This window comes from Scophthalmus maximus, chromosome 21 (genome assembly GCF_022379125.1).
Source record: "Scophthalmus maximus strain ysfricsl-2021 chromosome 21, ASM2237912v1, whole genome shotgun sequence".
NCBI lineage: Eukaryota > Metazoa > Chordata > Actinopteri > Pleuronectiformes > Scophthalmidae > Scophthalmus > Scophthalmus maximus.
Genome location: NC_061535.1, coordinates 14,297,728 through 14,325,694, shown reverse-complemented (window position 1 = coordinate 14,325,694; position 27,967 = coordinate 14,297,728). Strand labels below are relative to the sequence as shown.

At 42.3% G+C, this 27,967-nt stretch overlaps 2 protein-coding genes across 5 annotated transcripts in view; one reads left to right on the top strand and one right to left on the bottom strand.

Moving 5' to 3' along the window:
* The window catches only part of LOC118290899 (cadherin-20-like), a 59,878-nt gene extending 44,065 nt beyond the window's left edge, over nucleotides 1-15,813 (bottom strand). For both annotated transcript variants that reach the window (XM_035618643.2, XM_035618644.2), the window contains exon 1: nucleotides 15,550-15,813. The gene's annotated coding sequence lies outside the window, so the exon portion shown is untranslated. The remainder of the gene's footprint in view (nucleotides 1-15,549) is intronic.
* drosha (drosha ribonuclease III) overlaps nucleotides 1-27,967 on the top strand; it is a 184,386-nt gene that overhangs the window by 9,381 nt on the left and 147,038 nt on the right. For all 3 annotated transcript variants that reach the window (XM_035618640.2, XM_047329704.1, XM_047329705.1), the window contains exon 4: nucleotides 15,628-15,807. The gene's annotated coding sequence lies outside the window, so the exon portion shown is untranslated. The remainder of the gene's footprint in view (nucleotides 1-15,627; nucleotides 15,808-27,967) is intronic.

The window sequence follows — 27,967 nt, the reverse complement described above, 5'->3', positions numbered from 1 at the left end:
TTTATACTTTTCTGATCAGCAGAAGCGGTGAACAGATTTTTTTTTTTAAAGACAAACAGCATTTTGTTGCTTCCATTTGATAACTTCTGCTTGTTTGATCAGCGGGATCCAACCAGGAATGGAATTAGTTTTAGTTCCGTCTTTCCTCAATAATTCTGTTTCTCACATAAAAGATCTGAATCTTAAAACTATGCCTATTGCATTAAAGTGAGCATTTTTAGTAGCTATAGTTTGATTTTGTGGTGATTTTGTGATTCAGTGACCTCACGCGTGAAAGTCTCTAATAGCGTCACTTTTTCCATAATGGTAGATTCAGATTGCTGTTTTAAATTCAAACAGGCCAGGAACAGTTTGAGTATTTCATATTTGTCCAAATTTAAATGAAATGTTTGACTTTTAAAACTGTAACTTGCAAATAAAACTTAAAAACCAGCCTCCTCATATGAAATCACGTAAGTATTGGGGATGTAGGGAAACCTACAAATATTTTTTTACTGTATTTTTTTAACCAGTTCAGGTTACGTAACATTTGATGTACATAATCCCATGATTCAAACTACTGTACTACTGCACCGAACTGTCCTGACATGGTTTTTAATATATTTATCTTTTATTAATTTGTCAACACCATTGTCTCAGACTTCAATATTGTTTATTATTATTTTTGCCTTGCTAGCTAGCTGCTAGCTGGCCTGCTATTGATGGTCTGGACTTTGGTCCAGATTAAAACAACTTGACAAGTTGTTGATATTGTTCAGTTTTAAAACCTTTTAGCCATTATTAAATGACGACGGTCGACTACTCTCTCAGGTTGTAGATGGACACACTGCTCCCTGTTCCTTTTTATTCCCCCCCCCCCCCCCCCGAACTTCCCACCGTCTGTTAATTTCCCCCTAATCTGCAGGCAGGTCAGGGCAGAGCGGGGCAACGACGTTCCATGGCTGACTGCTCACCGGACCCTCATTTCCTTTTTAGTGGCGTTGGATTGGAGTCAATTATGAATTTAAATTGCCCAACTTTAAAAAGTTACCACGACTCACACGTCGACTGCCTGAGCTTTCTATTGTTTTTAGGAGAGTTTATTGGGGGTATTATAATTGCCACGGTAATATGTGGAGCCTTTTATCCCGCTCGTAAAAAGCCAGTCGCATTAATCAAGTCTGTATTGGCGGTGGCGGTGAGCTGTATGAGATTATTTGGGACAACAAGTGGTGCGTGTCTTTGAGAGACGCAAGACTCTGAATGTGTCATCCAAACCTAAGTTCCCCACCATTAAACGTTACGACACTATACCTCTATTAAAAGTCTGGACATTACTCATATCAGAGCCTTGGAGGAGGGAAACATGCCAGGCTGTTTTGGCGTCAGTCTCACATCTCCGGTAATCGTTGAGCAGGTCATGTATGGACACAAGGAGAGAATGGAGGGAAAATAGCTTCCTCAAAAACACGACAGATTTAATTTGTCAACTGGGATGAAAATTGGCCAGGGAAGACAACAAACGACAGTTACATGGGCCGATGGTACCAACTCGTCAGGGGGGGAAGATTGAGGAGCCGGTCTAGAGATAGCTCACATCTCCATAAATCATGTTGACAATTGACTTGAACTGCGAGAGGAGGAGGTCCTCCCATAACGCGAGCATGAACAGGCACTGATATAGGACGTCTCTCTCTCTCCCACTGCCCAGAAATAGAATGACAGCGTGATGCATTGACGTTGGCCCGTGACGTCTGACTCAAAACACCGTCTGCACGCTCATTTCAAGAGCTAATCTGAGAGTTGTTTTGGTTTAACTTTTGGCACCATCTCCGTTGTCCAACAGGAACATAAAAATAAACCGTCTTGGTTGAACTATGGTACCCATTCACTTCACTTCAGGCTTTTTCCTGTAGTGCTCAGGCAAATCATGCAGCTCTTCTAACAAATAGCGTGTCGCTGTTGCCAAAAATGTAGATTACCTCCGGTAACCAGCCTGACTCCGGCCAATGTGATTAAGGACGGTTCTCTGATTGGAACCCCAGTTCCTCCAGAGGGAGTTGTCAAAGTGTCGTGGAGCAAAACGCTGAAATTCACCATTCATGTGCCTTTTACTCTTCCGTTTGTTTGACTGGTATGGCGGTGAAACAGGTGTTAGATTTCACCCCTTTTTGTTTTCAAAATGATCAAATTAACTTAATGTTTCAGTATCTCGGTCCACTCACCACACCCCGAACCTCTGCAGATGCCTTCAATGCCTCTTTGAGCTTCACCAGACGACGATTACCAAATCTAAATCTTGATTTTTCTCTGGCTACTTTATCCTCCACTTCTGTAACGAGGCAAACACGATAAACAAGAACTTACACAGGTATGATATTTCAGATTTATTTAAATTACCGTACACGCGATACGAGTCTCAACTCGTTGATAGGACCGGGAAATGTAACGTGACGACTGAAATTAGAACTTTAATATCCAGCATTACTCCCATTACAGAAAACATTAATGTGGTTACGGTGAGGAATCTGCTTCACGACGCATCACTTCCAACAGAAACGCTGCACCACTGGTGTTTCTCTCTGTAGGTGCTTTACCACAGTGACGCCCAGGCGTGAGTATAAGCTCCCCCCCTCTGTGTCGGAGGCTCACAGATCTGTGTTTATGCGGGTTTCACCAGATGTTGATTCAAACATTGAGCAGATGACAGACTCGGGCAGCAGCTGAGCAGACAAATCCACAGCACAGTCCAACACTCAGCAGGCTTCCTTCTTCCTGCTTTGTTTACATATGTCTGTCTCTGTCTTACATTCTCTCATGTCAAATCAATGTTCGGGCCTTTTTTTTTTTGTGCTTATTCCTACTTCTGCCCAATAACTCACCTCACACACACACTCAAACACTAATAACTGATCACAACCAGAGCCCGACCGATAATATCAGCTGATATTAGCTTTTCACTGACAGATCGGCATTGGGTCTGAACTGATTTGAGCCTTTAAATGTGCATATATGTTTTACATTTTATGTAACATAAGTGTTTGTTATAAGTTTTATCCATTTGGTTGCATTTGTATTTTCAATTTATAGTTATTTACGATCAAGTTCATGGTTAAACTAAAATATCAAGCCTCAATTACATTTCTTTTGTCATGAAGGTTTGATGACGACATAAAATAATAATATATATATAAACGGCCGATTATCGGTATCGGGAATCTTGTACTCCCAAATATCGATATCGGCATCAGCCCCCAAAAATCCATATCGGGCGGGCTCTAATTACAACGACTTAAAGTTGCAGATTTATGATTTCAAAACTGTAAAAAATAAACGTGCAGTGACTGTGCCGCTTGCGGAGCTTGTGTAATTGTTGGAGCAGACCGACTGTGTGCGGTAGCGTTTCTTTTTCTTTTCTTCAAGAGAAGTAATTTACTTCAGTTGCTCTAATATAATACCTTCAGCCATAAAAACAAATCCGCGCTGCAACGCCAAACTTGTAAAGCTGTCGCCGTTGAAATGACAGATTAGAGTGTCCGCGGAGCAAATGAAACATGACTCTGAAGGGTTGAGCTGCTTTTATTCGTGTTCTTCCAATTCCCATCACAAAACAAACTAATGTAAAGAGAAGGAAAATGATTGTTATTATTATTTATTTTGTGGTTGTTTTTTGGCGGGTTTGCCCACCAGAGAATGAGCAGGAAAGGATTCGGTGCTTGAGCTGCAGAAGTGTATTTCAGAATCTAAAATAATAAAACAGATTTGTTGCCGGCTGCCGTTCCCCTCATTACATCTAATCTTTGAAACAATATGTTGTCGTCTACAGAAAAAAAGTCCAACCTAAACACTAAAAGGTCTCTGGCTGTTATTGTTTGCCGTTTTTTAAAAATGATTATTCCGTAGATAACCGTGTTGATGATGTGATCCGTAAAAAAATATCCCAACCGCTGTGGCGACTGATAGCGAGACAACATTTTCAGCCATCTGAAGCATCAAACTGAGTAAAATCCATGGTAGTACAGAGAGCAATTTCTCAAACAGTGCGCTCAGTAGACCATAATGTCATACAGCTACAGGATTCCGTTTTTTTTTCCTCCACTGTAACCCAACATGTTTTCTGGCACATTTCAAAGACATAATCCAGGAAATGTCAGAAGTGACAAACCGCTGTTGACTTACAGAAGACGGACAAAGGTGCAACGCAGGTACACCTCCAAAAATAAATACCTAAACCTCACACCTGTAATGTACACAACTGCTTAAATGGATGTCTGACAGACACAATGTGTTAATTTCCCTTTAAATAACCTAGTCATACCTCAGGGGAAAAAAATGAAATGCCATTCACGTCACATACCAAGTGAGTAAAACAAGTTAATTTTCGCCGTCACTCGCGATGCTGCTCATTCACCTTGAAATAAATCCGTAGAGGGAACGGAACGAAGTGCATTCATTATGAATGCGTTCCTATTCTTGTGCATGTGTTTCTGTGCCGCCTCTCCTCTCTCCGTCTCTTCTTAATTCGTGTCTGGCTCCTCAAATATTTAAAGGCAGGACTTGAGAATTGAAGTGACTGCAAACACGGAGCCCAGGGCCCACTTGACGAGACGAAGGAGGTTGTCGTACAAGACGGGCCCTTACTCAAACATATGGCCACGAGAGCTCGCCGCGGAAGTTAAGAAGGGGAAGCTCAAACCACTGTGCCTTTGTCTCCCAGATGACATTACCTCCATTACCAAGCAATGATACTGTTAAAAACAGCCATTGCTGAATTTGCTCAGTTGAAGCCTAGACGTCTGAACGTGTTTCGACCTGCGAGTCGGCAAAAGCGTGCTTGCTGGGAAACGGCAGGAGATTCTTCTTTGAGTTTTCCACAAGTTTGATTTTATTTTGACCACACGAGACACATAAATCTCCTCGGGAGACATCTGACTCCTGAATGCAGTGGGAAGAGAGGAACCGATCCTCCCACCTCAGTGGGATTTCCCGCAGACAGCCGAGAGTGAACTTTTGCCGCGGTTACTTCCTCCTCTCTGCGCTCTTCCTCCTCTACATCTCCCATTCCGTCTCATCTGCTACTGTTCTCTCCTCAACTTAAAAGGAGGACACAGGTAAAGTGATATCAAAGGGAAGAATAATGATATCGGGATGCGGGGATGAGAGGGAGGACGGGTATTGAAGTGTTTGTTATCAGGGCGGTTGCGACTGCTGGTTGAGGGGGTGTAGAGCGAGATCAAACGGCTCATGTGTGTGTTTATGAGTGGGGGAGTAGATGTCCCGCCCCGCCCACTCTCAACCATCACCGCAGTGAGGCATCGGGGATGTCAGTACCATCAAACACCGTCAATGAACACGAGGGACGTTGCCTCGGCATGAGTAAGTATCAAGGTTCTGACTGGAGCTCGTTCACCAGAGCTCGGCGCAAGAAAATAACTCGTTTCAGATATTAAGCACATTAAATCGAGATGAAACATGACATACATGAAGTCATGGAGACGGATCTTCCCCCTAACCCCCTTCTAATGCAGTGTACAGTCTCTGTGACCATGAAGATCAGCTCGATAATCTTATAAAACCCTTCTCAGACATGAATTTCATTACATTGAAGGCCCTGTGTTTGACGTCGCCTCTCTGCAAAGGTCACACACTGACAGTCGTACCAGTTCTGGGAGAACAGAGAGCACAAGATTAAATAAAGAGAACAGGTTTTGTCTTGTGCAAAGCCACTGCAATACATCTGTCATAATTCATTTCTTATATCCAAGAAAAAAAAAAAAAAAATTCTCCTTTTGATATAACGCTAAAAAAATGAACAAAAAAAAGTCGATTGTAATTTTTGTATTTTCTGGTGGCATCTGGTGGTAAAGTTGCAACCAACTGAGCACCTGACAGGGGACACTTTATGTTGGCGCACCCCCGTTTCCATACCCGGTTTCCAGCAGCGTCTGAAAATTCTACGCGTGTGCAACGTATTCTGGACCGTTTAGTTCAACAACCGTATTCAACACGACGTAGAAACATGGAGACTCACATGGAGGTCGGGTCCACCTCATGGAACTATATTTACATTGTCTCTTTGTTGCAGGTGATTATACATATATGAACACACTTATGGACAATATATTCAATTTCTGTGAATAAGTTATAATATAATAATATTTTAGGACCTTGTATGATGATGTTTCAAACGTGTTAGCAAAATATCGTTGCTTATATATATATATTATATATATATATATATTATCCTTCATCTGCAATTCAAATATTCTCTCACCCATTAGTTTAAAAAAAAATGTATCTCTTTGTCTCCACCGACTCAACGTAGCTCCTTAGCTGATAAACGCTCCACTTTGTACACCTGCTAGTCGCTAAGTTACGAGCCTTAAAACCCATTGATGCTAACACGCTCTGAAAAGGTGAGGAGAAAACTGCAGGGTCTGGTTATATAATTATCTGCAGCTTAGTTCACCCCGAGCGACCTCCCTGTTTTCTTAGTACACATAATCATTTGATCCATTCCTAATGAAAAAATATCGATCAGAGCAGCTTTTACTCCTCGTTGGAAGTGTTGAAATGTACCAAAGAGTGAAAGCTAGTAAATCATAAAACTGGTGCAAAAAAATTATTCGGTCACAAGTCACATTAACTTTCAGAGTGTGTTTAAAAGCGACATTCATATAATTAGCAGTGATTTAATCAACAACAACAACAACAAAAATGTAAAATGCAGTAGAAGACATTTTAGGTGAGATAAATTAAGTGAATAAATGATGGATAGAAGCAGAAGTAAAAGCAAGATGAAAATATATAAGTTTGGGCTTAGAATTGGATTTAAAATTACCAACAGCAAGACAGGACGGGACACTTATTTTAGAGCTGAGGGAAGGTCGTGATCTCATTCGATCATGGTAAAGTAGAGTTTCACAGGGGAGCGCGAGTGAGATATTCCACTTCCAGTTCTATGAGGCGAAAAGTGCAGCCACAAGATGTATTTTCTCTTTCACCTCAAACAACCAGCAGTCCTTCGTCCTCCTCAGCAAGCAGCAGGAGAGAAACAGATGTGAGACTCGTCTTTTTTTTCTTCTGTTTCCTCCTTTCAACGTGGCTCTCGTGCTATCGATCGGATGCTTCAGGATATGGAAGAAAAATCATGTTTGAGGAAAAAAGGCTCAGATGAAAGCCTCGCGGCCAATTGCAGAGCAGCGTGTATCTTACAGTGTGATATGTCTTTTCAAAATTTCACTCACATCCATTGCGAGTCAGAAAAAAATACTTACATGACGCTCTCACTTCCCTCATAGCTGCAGGTGATGTGGGTGATAGTTGCGGTATGGGGCCCCTGTCAAATGCGTACAAGGTATGTAGGTTTATGTGCGTTTGTGTGTATAAGCAGAGCCGGACGCTCGGCACCCGATCCCGCTCTTCTCTTTCATCCCTGCGTCTGTGGCCGGCTGCCACGGGCCCGTATCGTTTACCACACTGCACCTGTTGGGATTAATCTGATACCTGCAGATAATAGGATTGGAGTTCAAAGGGGCGAGATTGTGGACAGGAAAACTTCTCCACAGGTCACGTTTCAGGAGCAATCTGCGCTGATGCAAACGCACCAAGGTCCGTCTACGGCGCACACTAAGAAATATCCACACTTAGATCGACAAACGTGCCCAAAAACAGTCACTTAAAAACGGGTCTCAGGTCAAGTCTGGATATGAAGAGAGGAAACGGCTTTGGTTACTGGATGAGATCACAAATAATCATCTATATCATCTAATATAAAGTTATATAGACCATAACTAACCAGATACTGGTTAGTTTTCAGTTTGGATAGAGTCTCAAACCATAATTTTTCAAAACAACATTTTCTATACTTCTACTCATTACTGCTGAGCTCCATCCATCCATCCATCCATCCGTTATCTATACTGCTTATCCTATGAGCCAATCCAGAGTGGGGTTCGTCCTGGACAGGTCACCAGTTTTATAACAAAACATTTTTTTGTCTTCATTATTTCGGTAAAAACAGATGTATCATTACACTAGAATATGATTTTCCGCCAAACCCACCATTTTATTTAAATATTTCAAACCATTTTAAAACCAAATCAGAATTTGATGGAATTGTATCCATAGGGGCTGCTATAGCAAAGTCATAACCTTTACAACTTTATAAAGACCCCGATAGCATTCTACGGAAGCGCATTGCATTTGCTGAATAGAATTTTTTTTTTAGGCATTATCTCATAATTACGAGATCTTTTCTTCTAATTATCTTGTAATTACGAGATTATGAGATCCTTTTGGGTTCAGGAAATTCCCAATTCTATCAGTATTTATTTTTTTCTTGTGTCATAATCACATCATTTTGTCTTTTGACCAAATACAAATGGTGTCATGTGTGAAGCTCAAGAAAATTTATATTTGTTGCTACTCTTTTCACTAAAATACCATTTTACCAAGATGGAAAAAAATGTTGTCTGGGACGAAATGTGCTTTCTTAGAGTAAGGTTACTTTGTGCCTATGTTTTTACAATATGGAAAAAGTGCCTGAGCAGCCGATGGTACAGGAGGTCGGTAAATGGAGCTGACATATGAGAGTTGTCACATTAGCTGTGCAGTGAAGATGTAGAAAGAATTCACCTTTCACTATAACTTTTCAACCTCGGCTGCTGCTTAATTGTGATACCTGGGTTTCTTCAGGTCCACTAGTCATGCACGTCAAGTTCGGGTAAATTTACCATGAGTTATTCCAAATGAGGTCCAAGATTTTGACAGAGGGCAAATTACAGATTTCTAGTATCTGAAAACCAGAAACTAACTTACTTCTCTGTCAAACCTACATTTCAAACAATTTATCAACAAGACTGACATGCGCATAAACTCACAAGCGTATGAAAGAGCGCATATAAATCATAAATGATAACATTACTGATGTTATTACTTGTTCTGGCTGGTCCAAAGAGCAGTGGACGCAGCGAGGGGGAAAAAAAGAGAAGCCTAATGCTGTAGAGTACAGAAACCTAATGGATTTGTGGGTCAGATTTATTGCAACTCATCTCCTCTGCTGCTATGGGAGAGAAAAAGTTGACTGGACCACGCAGACTCCACAGACTATAATTCATTCCCCAGTGCGCAAGTACATTGGTGAGTATTTGGCTCCTTTTTTGGGGGGGGCAATAAAACGTAATCACTGTCTGCCAGGACCAAGGTCGATTAGCTGTTTATTTTTCACCTATGCCTGGGAGATGGATTGTTCAAATATGAAGTAGGGTTTGCAGTTATATACATATATATACATATATTTTTTTTTCTTTTTTTTTTTTCTTTCTTGTGCTTAAATCCAGAGCATGTTAACTGAGTAGGGAGGTTGTTTGAACAGGTCGACTGTGAGCACATTTGCTGTTGCTTAGAATAAGCCGGTGACATTTCCCTGTGGCGAACACCCTCCTGAACTACTCACGCTTTTCTATAGGCAGAGAGGTGAAACGCGCTGTTTACTTCAAGTCCTCCAAACCGTCACACAGTGCACTGCATGGACAGACCCTCACGGTATCAAAAAGGTCCACAACTAAAGTCTGTGACATTTAAAACCCTCCAGTGACTTTCTGAAATACAGCCCAGCAACTTTTGGGGGAAATAACACCTCCTTTTTTTGTAATTTTTGCAACTAACAATTATCTACTGTACCAGTCTGCCAACCAATTGTTTCTACCAAACGCCAAAAAATAGTGAAACATTATTCTCATAGTTTGTCACGGCTCAAGGTGACAGCTTCAAATATCTTGTTAAACATCTAACCAGTCCAAAAATCCAAGGGTATTCAGTTTATGAAGTGAAGCTTTTAATCCTCTTATCGGAGAAATTAGAAACTGCAAATATTCAATAGTTTTGTTGGAAAAATTACTAAAATCCTCATTCAATTGTTGGAATAAATGCCAAATATGTTCCTAACGATCAACTAATCCATCAACTCATGATTGCAGCTCTACTCCAGATGCGCATAGCAGCTTCACTTACAGTACTGTCGAAGCTGGAGTCAGTTTATCTTAATTTAATCCTGTAATATTTTTGCAGGGAAAATTCGCTAGCCTGCTACAATCTCTTGTCATCGCGGACCAGATTTGTCCCAAAAGAAGCAGGAGTCTGCTCGCGTCTTACAACCACGCGGCTAATGATGAGTAATTTAACAGGGAAAATCTGATCAAATTAATGTCTGTAAGTCTGAAATCTAGTTAGACGGCTAAAATCAGCTTACGTAGTTAATATGCCAACCGATGACGGTTTAACACAACTGTGGCAGTGCTCAGCACTTGTAGGTTAGCACAGTCAAGCTAACGTTCGAAGATTACAACAAAAATTTCAGTTTTCCCGTATTGTTAATTTCAACTTCCTTGTCCTCACGACTGTTTTTCAATAAAAGAACCTCTCAAAGAGATAACACTACAATAATGGTTTTGTAATATTAGCTTACATTAGCTTGTTAGCTTACTTCTACCTAGCTTTGAACAAGTGCCAGTGTAATAACTGCTTTTGACAAAGACAGACACTGTTTTATGATGGATGGACTGACGGACTTTATTGATCCCAAACTGGGACATTCTGTATGGATTGGTTGCAAGGCTGTAGTGTTACATAGTTAGCATTAGTCAGGTGTTCCTATTGCCACACTATAGTCAGAACCATCCAAAAATACAGACAATCATTGTCTGTAGTTTTGGGATATACTTAATAAAGGCTGCCTTGGACAAACAAAAGCAGAGCTGTCTTTTCATAGGAAACCGCCAGTTGCTGAGTGAAGAATAATTAGCTTCTACAGTATTTTACCATGCAACAGTTAAGGCAAGTTTGCTACATTGTCACACTGGTCTGTTCACAGTGATGGCTGCTGAGAGAGGTGGCTCATCTCGCTGATCAGCTTCATTTAGAAATTGATTTTTACATGTGGCCTTGAATGTTGGAAATTTCCTTCTCAAAACCGTGTTAGAACTGGGGGGAAGGACCAGGGAGAATCAATTCAAGTTAATTCCAGAGATGGGGTGTTTCTGACTATTACTTTAAGCAACTATCATTTTTAAACAGATATATTGCCTGTGAGTCGGTCCTGGATAATAAAAGAAAAAGTGAAAACATGATTGCTTTCTTCAAACCCGAGAGGGGATGGAATAATTCACTGTCTGAATTCAGATGGAACTGCAAGAGTGGCTTAATGAAACCAACACCCGCAACTTGTGGTGCGTGATCAAGCTTGGACATTGAGGAATTTGTTCCAGCTAACACACAACAACAATGGTCCCTCGCACACAGATGAGCATTATTGTGCCGCACATATACACTGAGGGAAAAGGGAAATGCTGCGTTTAAATCTCAAAATGCCACTACAATTTGCTCATTACTTGCTGCAGGTGTTCTCTAAGGATCTGGAGATGTATTAGCTGTGCTGGTACTGACAGTTTAAATTGCAGTTGTATTTATAGCTGCCTTAGTCCATTTGTCAGCCGCTTGCCTCTTCTTTAACTTAAAGTGCTAAACAGATGCTTCTGGGAAAGTGCTAGTTGTGACTCTCTGTTAAAACTGTAAATCTGCTTGGAGTGCAGCCCTAAAACTGTAAATACCTATAATCCTTGCTGTTGGACAACACATCTAACCAGAAATTTTTGAAAAGAAAAAAAATCGTAATATCGCATTAAGGTATATATATGTGTGTGTGTATATATATATATACACACACACCATATTTTCAGTTCAGGTTTGACAGGATCTTTGACAAAGAAAAATGGAGAAAAAGGATGGACATTTTGTCAAAAATGTATGCAGAGTTGAGACTTGACATGAGACAAAAATAGTTGATGCGTTCTCTGGTATAGATCTCTCTAAACAATTTACAGAAAAGGAACTACAGAATTTCATGGTTGCACTGATGTAGTGTCATTTCCCTGGTGTGCTTTAAACACTAGCTACGCCACATAAATTCATATATGTTGTAAATGCGCAATGAGGTGTAGCAGAAAGTGTATAAAGTGGTGCACACCTGGCCATTTCCTGCTAAAAGACTTAAATGTTGGATTTGTATATTCATAAAGGTACAAAAATTGGAGCCCACTGTCCTCATAATGAAAGGAGCTTTTCACAACTCTAATGGCACATTCACACCAAACGTGAAGCGAATTAACACAAAGTAAGCGAGTAAACACAAATGATCCCGCAGCCAAACTCGCGTGAGTAACGTGACGCCAAAATTAGCTCCGCGTTTGGTGTGAACGCAGCATACAACTTCCCAAACAGCTTTTTTTTGAAGGGCGTGCTTTGAAGTTTGGTAAACTGAGTTGAAACAAGACTTCGATTATGAATAGAAGAAAATATCTGAAGGAAATTGTTGGTTCCACTCAAAGATGACTAAAGTCTTCCTTTGATTTGCATATATAATTGCACAAGACATTATCCACAGGCTTTACATTGAGTTCTAACTGGTTAACAAAGTGATTCTAATGTGTGAAAGAAGCATGACACTGAGCCAAATGACCAGAAGTACGCAGCCTCCCCCATCTGTCGAAGTGGCAACAAGAGCCCCGAGGTCAGTCCATCCATCAACAGCCAAGACGGATGAGTTACAACCCCAACAAAGAGCTCACTCCTCTACAAAATACTACGAGGCTGTTGCATGTACAGACAACATACATCAGGTTTTGACACCCAGTGTCCATTTACCCAACAACCGTGTTTCTACCCTGAAGCCGTGAAGGTGGTTTTTACATCTTAGATCACCATGATGACATCGACAGTACGATGCCACTCCCTTGGTTTTAAATGACATGGAAAGCGTGCTGCATAATGATCAAATTAGCCACAAAAAAATAGTATTTCAAAGGAACGAAAGCTAATTGGAGGTAATGTGACACCAGCACCGGCTCCAGTGTAACATAGCAGGTATACAAGTACTAACACACACTCCAGCCGCCCCTGTCGCCTGCCAGGCTGGGCTGATTGACATGACGTTGTTTCCCAGACCACAACAATAGGCAGCCAGGGTCCTTGTTATTCTGTGTGCTCTCAAAGGCGCCTTCTGGAAGGCCATAAAGCACCACCAGGCTGCAGGCCCTGCAGTCATTCAATTAAGAATTTACTGGGCTATTGATTTCACCACAAGCCAAGTGTATCACATCTTGGAAACAATAAGGAGCCTTTTACCAACCTTTTACCTAAAGGCCTGATGACTTAGCTCTTCAATGTGGAGGCACGAAAAGACTAATGCCCCATATATCCAGTGAATACATATGAAAATAATTTGAATCTACATTCTCTGACTTAAGTCATTCCCTTTTCTACTATAATGGTTCTCCGTAACTCACTATGACCCACTGTCGTTGTTTTAAGAATTTTAAAATCCTGTTACGTCACAAGTAATTTTATTGTGGTTCTACCGATGCAAGTTTACAAAATTTTTTGTAATATGATTAAAAGTTTTGAAGCTTCATACCTTCACTTAAATGTCTGCATAGCTGTCTACCAAGCTGAATTTACTGGATACTACCACTGGGTTTTGCCAAAGTTGGACTTTTTGTCACTGTAACTCAAAAGATCTTTGCATATGACTGACACCCCTGAAACTTTTTTGACATTGGCAATATTAAAAATGATTAAAGAAGAGATAAATATAAAGTTACGTTTAGACCCGTTCGTGTACCTGTTAGCTAAGTAGCATTTTGTTTAATGCTATTCAAGGTAGAGAATTATTATCGGTTATAGTAGACGATTGGAAAATGCATCAGATTTATGCTTCATTTTTACTCGTTTGTCTCATGATAGGTTAAGACATTTCGAACACATTAGCATAAGCTAAGTAGCATTTGAGCTATAGTGGTGTAATTTTGATTGTAAGCGGAAGAAACATCAATGAAACTAATTATAGCCACACGCTGACCACGAGACACAAATTAATTTAAAAAGAAAACATGCCGATCTCTGTTGGATCTTTGTCAGGTTGAAAGGGTCGGACCAGAGTTTTGGTTAAAACTGCAATAACAGATTTGTATGGCCATTAGGGGGCAGAAGAAACAAGCTGCTTCATAAATTGATTTGACCAACTTGTTCGTTAGCTGTCTATTTACAAATTAGGCAGAAACGGAGCAAAATTAGCAGTAATTTGGACGTATCGGCTAGCTTAAAAAAATATGCTACATTCATTCTCTCTCCAGCTGTTTTGAGACTAAACCAAAGTGGTAATGTTGTGGCATAGTTAATCTAAACAATAAATGAAAAAAGGCAAAAAACTCCTCGGAGATGAGGGCTAACTGTGGAGATGCTTGCTAAATGTCAACCTTTGTCAGAACCATCAACCCTGTAGCCATTTATTAGTAATTAGTAATATAAGTAATTGTTAATAAGAAATAACTGAATGTTGTTGCAGCTCCCTGGCGGTAAAGTCCGTCATGAAAAAATTTAATTTTCTTACATGTTTACAGCATTTCAGTGAAATAACGACAAGATTTAGTCCCTTTTCTTGCTTTAAATTCCCTCGATGCCAACAAAGTCCCTAACTAGTCGTCTATTACATGGTCTAGAGCGACGCCCCCATGTGGCATCCTAACACATCCCAGCAAGGTTGATAAAGTTTCGTGTCGGGGGACATTCTTGCACAAAATTGCTCCCTTTGTGATAGCGATCCTCCCCGAGGAATCAGTACAGTGTGTGTTTTATTATTCACCGCAGAGCTTTGCGGAAAGTACAACTGTTGATGCAACACGAGTTGAGCCGCTTACGGGGCCAATTGAGAGTCGGAATGAAAGCGAGAGAGGGACGGAGCAGACGGGCAGAGTGAGTATCAGCCGGGGGGAGTTTGAGCAGGGTAGAGTGTGAACGGGGGAAGAGTACATGTAGATGCTTAATGAATTCGGTCACAGCGGCGCACAATGAAATCTTTATCCGTGGGGGGATGAGGCGCAGGGGACTTGGCAGAGCGCTGGCGTATCTCGGCGAGGGTGAAAAATAGAAATCCCACTGTCCCCCCGTTGGCTCTCCCTCATGTCAGCTGCCTTGGTTACTGAGTTGGCTGCCAGTGAGCCCCCCGCCACTCCAGTCCTCCATCCCTCCTTCTCTCCGTCCCTCTTTCTCAGTCCAACTCTCCTCCACACACTCATGTTTCTTTCTTCACACCCCCCCGACTTATTGTCGTCCCGTCTTCCGATCACTTTTCATCTCCTCCTCATCTATCCTTCAGATTTTTCTCTCTGAGCTCAGCGAACTTTGCGTTTTTCTCTCTCTCTCCACCGCTCTGTTCACAACTTCACCGCGTTGTCACCACATGTGGCTCAGTGTAATAAAACAAGAGCACCTTCCTGCCGCTCGCCAAAGTCAATAAACTACATTCATGACCGCACAGATGCACAGATGCAGGCGGGACGCATTTCAGGACTTACCTCGTTTTTTAGAAACAGTTTGCTCTCGTCATTATGTGCGATAAATCCAAAATATGATGGTGATGATTATATATTAATCCACATGCAGGTACGTTCAGTTACAAGCACATGAGGTGACATTAGCACAGAAATATTAGACCAATAAAAACCCAAATCCTACCGTTTATTAGAAGATCTTCAGTGAAACTTCTTCCTTTGCAGCCAGTTTTCTCACTTTTTCGTCTTTTCTCTGCGGCAGATATGAAGTAGAAGCTGGCACGTCAGAGTTTCTGCTGCAAAGTCCAGCTGACCTCCCGTGCAGAAGAAGATGAAGAAGAAAAACAGACCAGAGGGCAAGAGCTAGCACCTCCCGATCCACTCAGCTCCTTCCTCCTCGCTGCTCCTTCCTGCGCTCAGTGTGAGACAAAGTAATCTTCAGGTGAAAAGATAGACTCCCTCCCTCGCTCCCTCCCTCCCTCTCAGTCTCTCGCTCTCCCTGTGTCGCTCTGTGCTCGCTCTACCTGCTCAGAGCGTCGTGGACGAGCTCCTCTCCAGCTCTCCCTCTCGCGTCTGAGCGCTGTGCCGTCCCTCCGTCCATTCCCCTCCCTCCCTCCCTCCCTCCCTCCATCCCTCTCTCCATCGTGGCTCATGAATGCTTACACACAGCAATTGTGGCTTGAAAGGCACCGAATTAACCCACAGGACTCAAAATACTCTCTTTCGCTCCATTACAGTTTTTCTTTTTTGTCCTCGACCCCTCTCACTGTGTATGTGACCCTCCCGAAACGGTACAATCAGTTCTTCTTAGGGGGAGTGATAGTCTATTAACTCCGCGGTCCCGGCTCTTCATTGGATTTCATCAACACAGACGGTTTGAAGCGGGGAATAAAACATTACGCTCTAACATCCATGATGTATGTGCAGTCAGGGACGCCCTGCCCCGTTAAAGTTACGACTGCTGCACACACACACACACACACACACACACACACACACACACACACACACACACAGGCACATCCACATCTACATGCACACACCATATATACGAAAATTGGCTCACGATATGATCATGGGTAAAACAAGAAATATGTCGGCCTTGTGATGAATATGTAAATATTTACCACGGGGGTAATTATTGATGAGTTGTCCTTAAATAGATGTGATTGAAGGTAATCGAAGATATTGAGTCATTGGGAAACGTGTCCCCTGCAGGCTGCTGGTTCGTCGGCCGGTGTCTGGTGAAGCTGCGTCAGCAAATCAAAGTCAAAGTCTCTGTGGTGTCAAGCTTAGTCGAGTCTATGAAGGAAAAAAAGTCCAAGTGCACTTTAAAGTCCTAATTACCTGTCAAGTCTCTAATTGTGATTCAGACTTTGAGTGCCAAGTGATTACGGCCAATTACAGAAAAGTTTCTCCGTAGAAACGCAATCAGAGTCTCCGCACGTAGCCGGTGTCGGCTGTCGTTGCCTCCGCCGAGGAGGTGGTGTTTTCACCGCCGCCAGTTTGTTTATTGGCAGGATTACGCAAAAAACCCCCCAATTGAACTGATTTCCACTGAACCCAGTGAAGGGGGCGGCCGTGTTGGAAGAACTCGTTGAATTTTCGTAAAAATTTTCAGGGAATAAAGTGCAAATATTTAGACTTTTGTACTTTTACAGTAAGAACTAAGTATGTCATGAGTCTTTCCTTGGTAAGAACTTTTGTTTAATCTTTGTGGACTTTTAGTTTAAAAATATGATTGAAATGATTTACCATGTGCGTCGCTGCCGAGTTCACTTCCTGTCTTTGTCCTGATTCCTGCTCCTGTCATTGTCTTCACCTGCTCTAATGTGTCTCCCCTCCCTTTGTTCTTTTGGACTTTTGGATTTGAAGTTAACCAGCCTGCCTCCTTAACTACTACTTTGAAATATTAGCCAATTAGCACTGAGATCCTCCCGACGTCACTTGATAGGGAACGGGCGGATATTCTCGGGTTGTGTTTTCTCGCGAGAGTAAATATAAATAATCTGTCAGCCAAACTGTGAAGTATCGACCCTGTGGAAGTCAAACTGCGGCTCACAGCTGGATGGAACGTCGTCTTGATGTCACACACCTGTCTGCCAGGTTAAAGTTAAGAGTTTTTTCCCAAAAAATGGAATGGTGTAATTTCCCCAAAGCCTGTCTAAAGTGGGTTATCTTTAAATTAAAATTATAATCTACGTCTGAGTCCAGTGGGATGTTTCCAGCTGTTTCTCCTCCAAGAAGCGGAATATCATTAAAAAAACATGAATCTTTTGAAGAAGAAGAAGAACAATTACTATCAAGTCTTGGTGGGAATTATCTCCTCAGCTTTATGATTTCCTGCTGTTCCCATGAGGGCCAACGTGATTATGTTAACAAGGAGGCCATCTGCATCACGGCAAATTACTTCACGTGGCATCAACAAAGTAGCGCTGGTCATAGACGCGAAATGATCATTCAGCCGGTCGAGACACTGTATTTTTTCAGCATCTGCACATGAATTATCGAGTATTTGGTAAAAAGAAGAAGGGGAAAAAAAAAGCCACAGCAGCTCGATATGAAGAGTGATACTGCTCCCGTGATGGTCCCTGGAGAAAATAGTTTTCAGGATCTGGATTGGCCCACACACACTCAGAGCGAGTGTGTGTGTGTGTGTGTGATGGATTTCTTTGGTTTATCCCCAGGAGATGAGAAAGTTTTGCATGTCTCGCTCCCAAAACCTATAAATCACATCGTTTGTGGCGGGATAACAAGGCGGCCGTGCCTACACGGTGAGATGAGCAAACAATTAGAGCAGCGTGGTAAAACCCACACAGACATGGGGCTGAGACGAAGGTGAGACCTAGACAGAGAGAGGTAAGGTAGGTGGGTAGATAGGCAATAAAAGATGAAGTCAGAAAGTATTAAGGTAAAACGAGGATGAAGCTGATAAGAACTTGTCAAAGGAGCAGAAACAGGAAGCTTCAGGAAATCATATAATAAAAGACAGATCATGTTAGAGTCTCTCGTATATATCTTTCCCAAACTGTTGCAGATTTTTTTTCTTCAACACACCTGTTTTCTGTATCCAACACGATATGTTTTTTCCATAGAAATTTTAATTTCACAACCATTTTATTCTATTTCTTTTCTAATAGTGGTACGCTGCTTTCAGAAGTTCGTACGTCAGACATTTCCCGGAGGGGGGCAGTAAGTGGGAACGCAAAATATCAAAAAATGTTGCTCCAGACTTTTCCTGATAACAGGTTTGTACAACATATTTTTAATTTCAAGATTTTGTTTCATTTAAATATTATAAGTTGGTTTACTCACACATATAGGTAAAAAAAACAACTTAAAACTTTATTTATTTCTGTATTGTAAACAAATGAAAAGAACATTAAGCTCCATTGTTGTCAAAACACACACATCAGTGAGACACTGTTGCCCTTGGTGACGTGTTCCTACATCACCATCCACACACACACACACTCTGCAGTTTATTTTGACTTAATCCTACACACACAACGTCCTGCTGGCAGAAAAACTAACAAGCATCAAATGTGGAGTAATCCTCCTCCATCGCTGCTTTAAATATTTGCCCACAAATGTAGAATTTCCTCCCGATGGAGTGACGTTTCGGTAAAAGCTACAGTGATCAGCTCCTGGAGGAAATTGCTGAGTCTGTTTAAACAAAAAGTGAAACTGTGTATTTGTGATTTTTTTATCCAGATGGAAACAATTGGTCAAAAGTCTTGGTTGATGAAAATATGGTCAGAAAAACAAACGTTTCCAAGATAACTTGCGAATAATTGTGAGGCGATCTAAAACGAAAATTATTTTTCAATCTTCACAAAGAAGTCATAATGAAATTTGAAAATTACATTGTTCAAAAATTAATTTTAAAGATATCTCTGCATCCTCTAGACGGGACCTAAAGCCTATATAGATGGAAAAAAATCGTTTATGATCATATGGTAGGAATGATGTCATCGTATAGTGTAGTAGTGCTTTAACTTTTGCAACCAATAAGATGGAGACAAAATCCTTCATCATCAGTTGAATCATGACACAACAACTTGAAAAAAGTTAGCATTGCCTGACTGGGGTGTACATGTGTCATGTGATCCAATAGGCCAATCAGAGCTTTATGGGTATAAAGAGCCAGCCAAAATTTCCAAAAATGGAGATAATCATGAAACAGATTGTTGCACGTCGACGAGCAAAAGTAACACCTGTTAAATCTGCACGTCTTCGATTGACGTGAGAAAACCTGATGTTGGCTGCTCCATGCATCTGCTGGTAAAGCTTCAGTGTCGACTGAACCTCATGTTCACAGGACGCGTACGTCTGAAACGTCTAGAGTAAATATTGTAATGAAAATCTCTCTCTCTCTCTCTCTCTCTCTCTCTCTCTCTCTCTCTCTCTCTCAAAACTCTTGTTTTTTTAAATGGACTCCATTGTAAAGTCTGTGCCGGTGATGCAACATCCCCAGACATTAGCAATTCGAAAGCAGTTGAAACAGAATTTCCTGAAAGGCAACATTTCAGTCCACGGTTGCATCATTTCCATTTCATTCATGTTAAAAACGACAAAAAAATCCAATATCGTCGGAGCTGCTCATTCAAATTCTCTTTTTGTTTGATTTTAATGCAGATGCACAAGAAGCAAAATCGCATCGCAGCGTATTCCCCTTTATTTTTTATTTTCATTTTATTTTCTCGTGTCGGCCACAGTTTCCTGGAAGTCACACGGGGGGGGGACATGGGGACACAAACCAGATGCCCTGAGCGCGATGTGGTTGGTGGCACAAATCACTAGTGAGAAAAGACAGTTGGGTGAAATCTCTGTGAAGCTTCAATACCAGATAATGAGAGAAACCCGGTGAAGGAAGATAATACTGGTTCTGTAAAAGAACCGGGAGTGAATGACAACGACAGCTTCCTAATTGTCAGCTGTAGCTCCTCCTCGTGACACTTTTCTCTGTTTGGTGACTCGCCAGCGGTTTTGACAGTGGCCTTTGGACGGCGGTCATGCAAACTGCCACTTGCCTCGGTGATGGACATGAGTACAGGCTGCTGGTCCTGCCTGTCGGATTCATGATTCAGCTCCTTGTTACTGTAAGAAGCATCTCTGGACTGGACCTGTCAGACCCGGCTCTGCACGGCCTCAGAGGGCTTTCGCTTCCAGTCTGGCAGACTAAAAGTAGACACACACACACACACACACACACACACACACACACACACACACACAACAGACTCTTTCCGAAATGGGACGTCTTTTCACAACACTGCGCACACCTGTCATCTACCTCACCAGGCGACACGGCAGCTATCCTTTATTTTTATACAGTATTATGGGCTACAGCTAGCACGGCAAGGCTATTCTAACAATGCTAGCCATGCTAACTAGCTGCTAGGCGCAAAGCGTTGCGTCGCTGGCGTGTGCTTGGCCGCCGGATCATTCATGCGAGGAAACAAGTTCTCTGTCGGACGCGGACATCGTTGACGTAGGGAGGATCTCAACGCTCATTTTTCATAACTCAAGCGAGTGATGCAAAAGACATGAATTTTGCGTTCTTCGGGCCATGCGCGTCGTCCGTTTCCGCATCAACTCATGACACCAAACACCAAAAGGAGCTCGGACACTGACGGGAGCACCAGCCTGTGGAAGAGACGTGATAGGTCTATTTACCTGTCTGCACAGCAGCTAGCTTGATTTTTGTTGTTTTTATAAATTTTTTCCGTTGATACTCCACACGGTTACTTTAAACATGGCCGATTAAGCCTTTGTTTCTTCCACTCAGCCTCGGTGGAGGTCTGCGCGCTCTCAGTGCTCTTGTTCTGGTCTGAAATGCTACTGCCACTTCTTGTGGCAGTGAATATTGCACCAATATTATTGTACCTGTCAAACTGCATATAAATAAAGAGTTGGAGCACTGTGCAAATGATCTTATGGCCCGAACATTAAGAAAAATAATGAATAAGAGTGCCGATGAACAATGACGACAAACGTAGAAGAGTTTAAGAAGTGCAAGGGCCAATCCTGCAGAAACAAAAACACTAATTATATTACCAGTTTGTAAAATAAATAATAAAAGGAAAATTGAAATTAGAGATGTGAAGTGAGAGTCAAGGCCACAAACTTTAAAGGAATATAAAATATTGAGCGACCAGGGCATCGTATGTGTAAAAATCAGGTTTGCTGGGCCTCGTACTTTTCAGAATCGGATCATTGTTGTGCTGCAAACACACAAAGTGTCACATAAAGTTTGTCATAGTTTGAAATACCAAACAAGGCACCGCCGCAAGGGTCCACGCATCTGCTGTAAACTGTCGATACGGGTCCGGCTGTGAAACGGCAATGGCACAAATTATTCAAATGACAAACCGAATCTCGTGGAGCAGGTGTCCGAAATCTGTCAACAGCAACACGCAAGATTGATGTGTTTTTCGGCATCTTGAACCAGCAGAGGACTGGAGAGAGAATGGGGCTCCACCAAGCTTCCTCCTCGACACTTAGTTACCATTCTCTCAGCTCCCAGGTTGTTGTTTTTTTTGCGGCAGCAGATTGTCGAGTCTTGACTTGATGAATAATTTGGATGGAGAGCTGCTCACTTGTACCCTGAGAAAGCAGAGGAGGGACGGAGGAGTTCTGTGACGTCCCGGAGGTGACGGTTTTCGGAGGAGAATCAGATAAAATTCGACGACTTGATGCGATACGAGCTGAAGTTTTTTCGTGGGTTTGATCATGACCCAATCCTACAGCTGCTATCTCGCAAAAAAAAAAAACTGATGTGCAACAACCTGTCAGTCAACAAGCCAATACGCTGGATTGCCCCCTTTTTTTTTCAGCCAAATTCTGTCAGTCTGCTCCAAGTATTTCAGCATGACTGAGCGCATGTGTGTGTTTGTGCTTCAGTGTGTTTAGTATTTATTTATACGAGGCGAGCGTGCGGACCCCTGGCAGACGCTGCGGTGCATCACCGCGGGGACCGTCTCTCTCCTCTGCAGCGATGAGATGTGTGAAATGTGAGATGTCGTGCAGAGCGATCCATACATGCTGTGCACATGGGGGGGGATGCAAATCAAATCCAATATCTGAAATTTTTATCGGAATAAATGTTGTACTAACAGCCAGCAGCAGCAGATGGAGGGGGGAAAGAAAAAAAAAAGACAACCTTCATCTCATCATTGTAATTCACAGGAGGAGACTTGACTACAGATCTTTTACCTGTCGGTTTTCCTTTTGCATCTAGAATTTAAAGAGCTAGAACCCAAGGAAACTGCTGCCTACGAACGTGCAAACAAATCCACGTAACACATAATTCTGAGCATTTTGCATGGACTCATCCCCTGAACCATATTAACCTTTTTTTAACACAGTGTTCTGGTGCATTCACACCGGACGTGACATGAATTATTCGTGCAAGAAGATTACGTACAGAGTCAATGCAAAGACGCGACTAGACGCAAACTTCGTGTCACTGGTGTCAGGCGGCGCACATGGCGCGACGGGAATGATGCAAAGACGCCAGTCGCTCGAGTGGAAATACTTGAAATCAAGCGTAATATTTGCGTAACGTGTTGACGCCAATTAGCATTGAGATCCTCCCTCCGTCACCGTCGTCAGTCGTTCCGTCATTGTATCAGAAACAGAGGATAAAACAATCGTCGCTTGCGTGTGCAGCCCGACTCGAGTTGCCATTTGCCATTTTTTCGTGATCGGGCCAAGAAGGAGAGGGATTGGCAGAAAGTGATCGAGGAAGTCGGACAATAACTTTAGCCCCAGTTAGCACAACCGCTTTGTGTGAGTTTCCCATCGCGTTATTAGCGCGAATGATAGGAAGCATTGAGGATCCTTTTCCTTAGCACTTTTCACCAACTCAGTTTGGAACCTCCTTAAGCGAAATAAACTATTGGACCGCAGCCCTGTGTGCTTACCGCCAGGTTTACCCCGTTCAACAACATTTATACTGAGCACTGACACAGCTAAAGCGTACAAAATGAATTTGACTGCAGCTACTGAATTTGTCTGAGAGAGTTTTTCTGTGGATGTTTTGTTATATATTGTTCCCACCGTGAAAACTCATCGCTTATCGGGGAAATATTGTATTTATGTTTTGGTGAAAGGCTAAAATGACTCCGTATCAGGCTGCGCTGTTTTGGAACTGGGTTGTCTGATTTCATCCTATAACACAGTGTAACTCTCTTCTTACCATCTCCCCCACATTCATTGATGCTCACAGGATTGAAAGCTGAGTGATGCTGTATATGTGCAGACACGTTTGAGCTGTAGCTCTCACAGTAACACATTTACTGCTCATGCACCCCTGCATCATTATCACCTGGACCAATTTCCACTCATTCACCAAACAGAGACGATAAAATGAGAAACGAGATTCCGATTCCCCGTCATCCTCGGCCTCCCAGGGTTTTTTTCCAAAACTGGTGAGAGCAGATGTTGACCTTTGGTTGCTTTCGTGCGGGAGTGGGGATGGGAAATGAGATGTTATAAGGCCACTCTGTCAGTTCACAGATTATATGTGCATATTGGATGTAAATATTTAATGATGCTAAATCATATCTGCACACCCAGTAAGAATGTAAGTTGATTGATTCATGCAAATTTGGATGCCGGTGGGAAGTTTGCACCGTACAAGAATTATCAGGTCTTGTATCTGTGCTGTATAATTGGTCGTTTCAAGGATAATTCCATGTATATATATATATAATCTAGATCATTACGTTGGAAAGATGCTCTCCTGCCAAACGTGTTGACGCTGGGAGTAATCTTGTCTTCCAGAATTTGGGTAAACTAATTTGCATCGGAAAATGCCATCAGCGTTTGCTCTCCCCATATGACGGGCCATCTGGAAGACCGGGCGTTTTTTTCCGGTGGGTCAAGAGACAGCTGTGTTTTTTTGTTTTTGTTTTCTGACCTGCTGTTTTGTTTGTTTGACCAACCCATGAAACAGCTGGATTGGCCAATAATTCTTTTTAATAATTGATATTCACTTCTTCCCTTTGTCCCACTATAAATATTTTCCCACATATAGGCGCTGCCATCTTGCGCCGGTGACATTTTTGGAGAGTGAACTACCTAAACTAACAGGGGTCGATCGAGATGTTTTGGCTTCCTTTTTGTGAAGCTGTCATGTCGTCCATCTTTACATACACCTGGCTCAATCACAACCATAAACCTCTCCCCCTTTTGGACTCTGTAGTTCCTTCAGTGAACAGCATTAAAATAAAATTGCTGAAATAGATGGTGAGATTAAAAAAAGAAAGATATTGCCAAATCTTTTTGGCTAGCTTTTTACTGTTGATGAAGACAGGCTACACATGCTAGCTAGCTACGTCAATGTTACCCTGTAGGGGAGGTCACAGTAGTTAGCTATCACATTTTGCTAGCTTACATTTTGGAAAACAGCGGCTAGCAAGCTAGCTCTCTTTTGTTTTCCCGGGACTAAAACTATCTGCTAATGTGGCTCTGACATTTTATGTCACCTACAATTTTGTTTTACATTAACAGTCAGAAGAGTTCACCTAGATCCTTTTGGGCCTGGTGAGTTTCGTTAATGGCACTTAGTCTATGAAAACAACAATGATCCGATCAATCATTAATCATGTCCACTTCCTCTCTCTGTTTCCCTCACACCGGCCGTCGCTTGTTTCAGGATTAATCGCAGTGGATTCATCACATTTTGTCAAATGCCACTGGTATTTATCATTACATGACTTTAGTGTTGTTCAAGACACTTTGACCAAGTCTGGGCCAATGTGTCAGGCCTGATCATTTATTTTTTTTGTCCTAGTACAACTCTGCACATCAAGTACGCTCACGGTCGGCGCTTTGCCGTCACTGTGTTGGTGCTGGCCCGGTCCGCGCTGGACTCAGTCTGGTCCAAACACATTTGTTTTTAGGTTTCATCTGAGCAACGTGCTGCCAGTTACCATCAGGCTTCTCTTCTCTTGTGTTCTTTGGCAAAGTTTAATCTGGAGAACAATGGTTTTCTTCTTGGACGCTGTCGGTAGTTTGTTGACAATGTCCTTGACACTGTTCAAAGTCAGAAACACTTTTCTCATGACTCTTTCTATACACCTCCTTCTAACCACAGTTCAGTAGGCTACTGAAGAGCCTGTGTTCACATGATTCATGGCAGAACCTCGCGGCCCCTCGCTCCTGATTAGTCGACCGCAGCGTTTTTGTCGGATTAGGCTGGAATTGATTGTTGTGCTTCCAGGACGCTCAGAGTGATGACGGAAAACGTCTCCCCCGGTTGATTGTTTGGCTTCCACTTCTCTTACGTGCCGTAATCACAGCCGACGAAACGTGGCCTTTAAGTGTGTGTGTGTGTGTGTGTTTGTGTGCTGCGACAGTGGTATAGAGTATACTCACAGATGGCCAGGCTCAGCTGGGGCCTCGACACGGAAAAAAAAAGTCACAAAAACACCCCTCGTGTCCGAGTCGCTCCCTCTGCCATCCTAACTGTCTCCACAGGGACAGTACTACTGTGCAGGACTGTGAACAAAACAACCCCCACCCTCCCTTTAGTGGTGCAGCAGCTTCGCTTTGGATTTCCTGACCCAACACGATTCCGGGGGAGAGCCGGTGGTAGAGTTGAGCTCCCTCGGGATTACCCCAGCTTGGGTTTTTGGCTCGGCTTGAGACAGAACCCTGGAGAGCCTTTGGGTTGTGTGTAAGAGTGTGTGTGTGTGTGTGTGTGTGTGTGTGTGTGTGTGTGTGTGTGTGTGCGCGTGTGTTGTATACGTACTGGGGAGGGCAATTAGGTTCTGTACCTCTGCCACTTCCTCCCAGGGGACACGGCCAGGAAGGTTAGCCTAGTTTGCGCCCCCCATCAGGACACTGCAGGAGTCGGGAGGGCCAGTTTATTTCTCACCAAATGGGAACTGGAGAGGAAAAAAGGCCCATACATTCATATCTGATGTATTTCTCTGGAGGTTGATTTTTAATATTACATGTGTGGGTTATGAATTTTACTCCCAGCTGAGTTATTGTGGGATTTTCCCCCATTTAATTACAGCCCCACATACTGTTTTTTCAATGCACGTGTTAGTCCTTCCCAAATGTTATCAATAAATCAACGAGACCTGATATTTGCACTTAATCCCAGTAATTAGCATGTTAGTCTTCTCGTGTCATTTTTTTCATCATCTGATCCTGTGTAATTTAAAATATGTTATATAAATGTATCCGACACTTTGTCCCGACAGACTTCATAGGAGGCTGTTCTATACAAACAAGAGCTGGATTTATTAGTTTGAGGATTAGAAAATGCCTATTTTGATTATGAGCTCCTTGTTGAACCATTTTTTTCCAATATAATGTAAACAACTTTCATTCATCATTAATTTCAGCTTCTCTCATACACGTTTCTGCTCATCTCTTGGATTCTCCAAGATATTTAAAAACATTTCTTTAGGTTTTGTGGTGGTTTTTCCACATATTTTATAACCACTGTACGACAAATGTAATTTGGCTAATTGAGGGAGTGATGCAGCGTACCGAGCGTGCAGACAGGCAGAGAGGAGGCGTTTTCTTTCAGGACAAATCACAGGACATTTGTTCAGTGTCACTTTTCTACTTTAGCGATGAAACAGGAGACACTTGATTCGAGCGGCTTTTGGTTTAGGAAAAATCACATTCAAATGCGTGTAATTATTGTAAATAGATTTGGTGCGTGAGTGCAGCAGAAAATGTCCTGAAAACATCAACAGTTCTACTGTTGTACTTGTGCCGGTATTCACTGTAATTACTCCCAGAGAAAGGCACACACAGAAAAAAGTATTTTTTCTTTCAGTAGTTATTTGTAAACTCACTTCTCTTCTTTCTATTGTAGAAGATTGACAGGGGGAAAAAAATATAAAAGCGCCTCTTATTGTGATGCCCTGCAACACTTTTCCGGGAGACGCTAATTGAAAAACATAAAAAGATTCCTCAATTATTTCTGGAAGGAAACACATGAAACAGGTTGTGGAGGGAAATCATTTTAATAATTTGCATCATTAGGCAAGAGGAAGTGCGTGCTGCGCTGCGTTCACTGGGAGAGAGAGAGAGAGAATGGGAATGTGTGCCCCTCCCTCAGCAGGGAGTCACATGAAACACCACCAGTGTGAGTACTGTTTTCATCCAGGTCTTACATTGTGCTTCATTTTACCTACAACGTGCACTCATTTTCCTGCCCACATTAGAAAAACTTCAAATTTCCATCTGAGGAGAAACCTTTTTAAAGAGACGTTGCTCCGATGCACAATGTGAAATCGTCTGCCATGTTTTTTCTTTCTGTGAGGAGCAGCCAGAGCGCTGAGAATGAAATCCATAAAAAGCAATCTTCGCACACTTTCCACTGCTTGTATGAGTGAACAAAGGCGGTCACCTGTGGAAGAAAACAAAATGACTGCAGGGCGCACAACCGGCATGATGGAGACATCAAGATTTCACGGTGCGAGTACACACAACGACGTCGGACCACAACTGAGCACGCTCGCCGTGGAGGCCCACAAAACAAAATTATCAGAAACCCATAGAATCTTTTCCATAAACAAATGAAAAACGTGCAAGCGGCTGAGCGGAGGCGGACGCACGTGACCGAC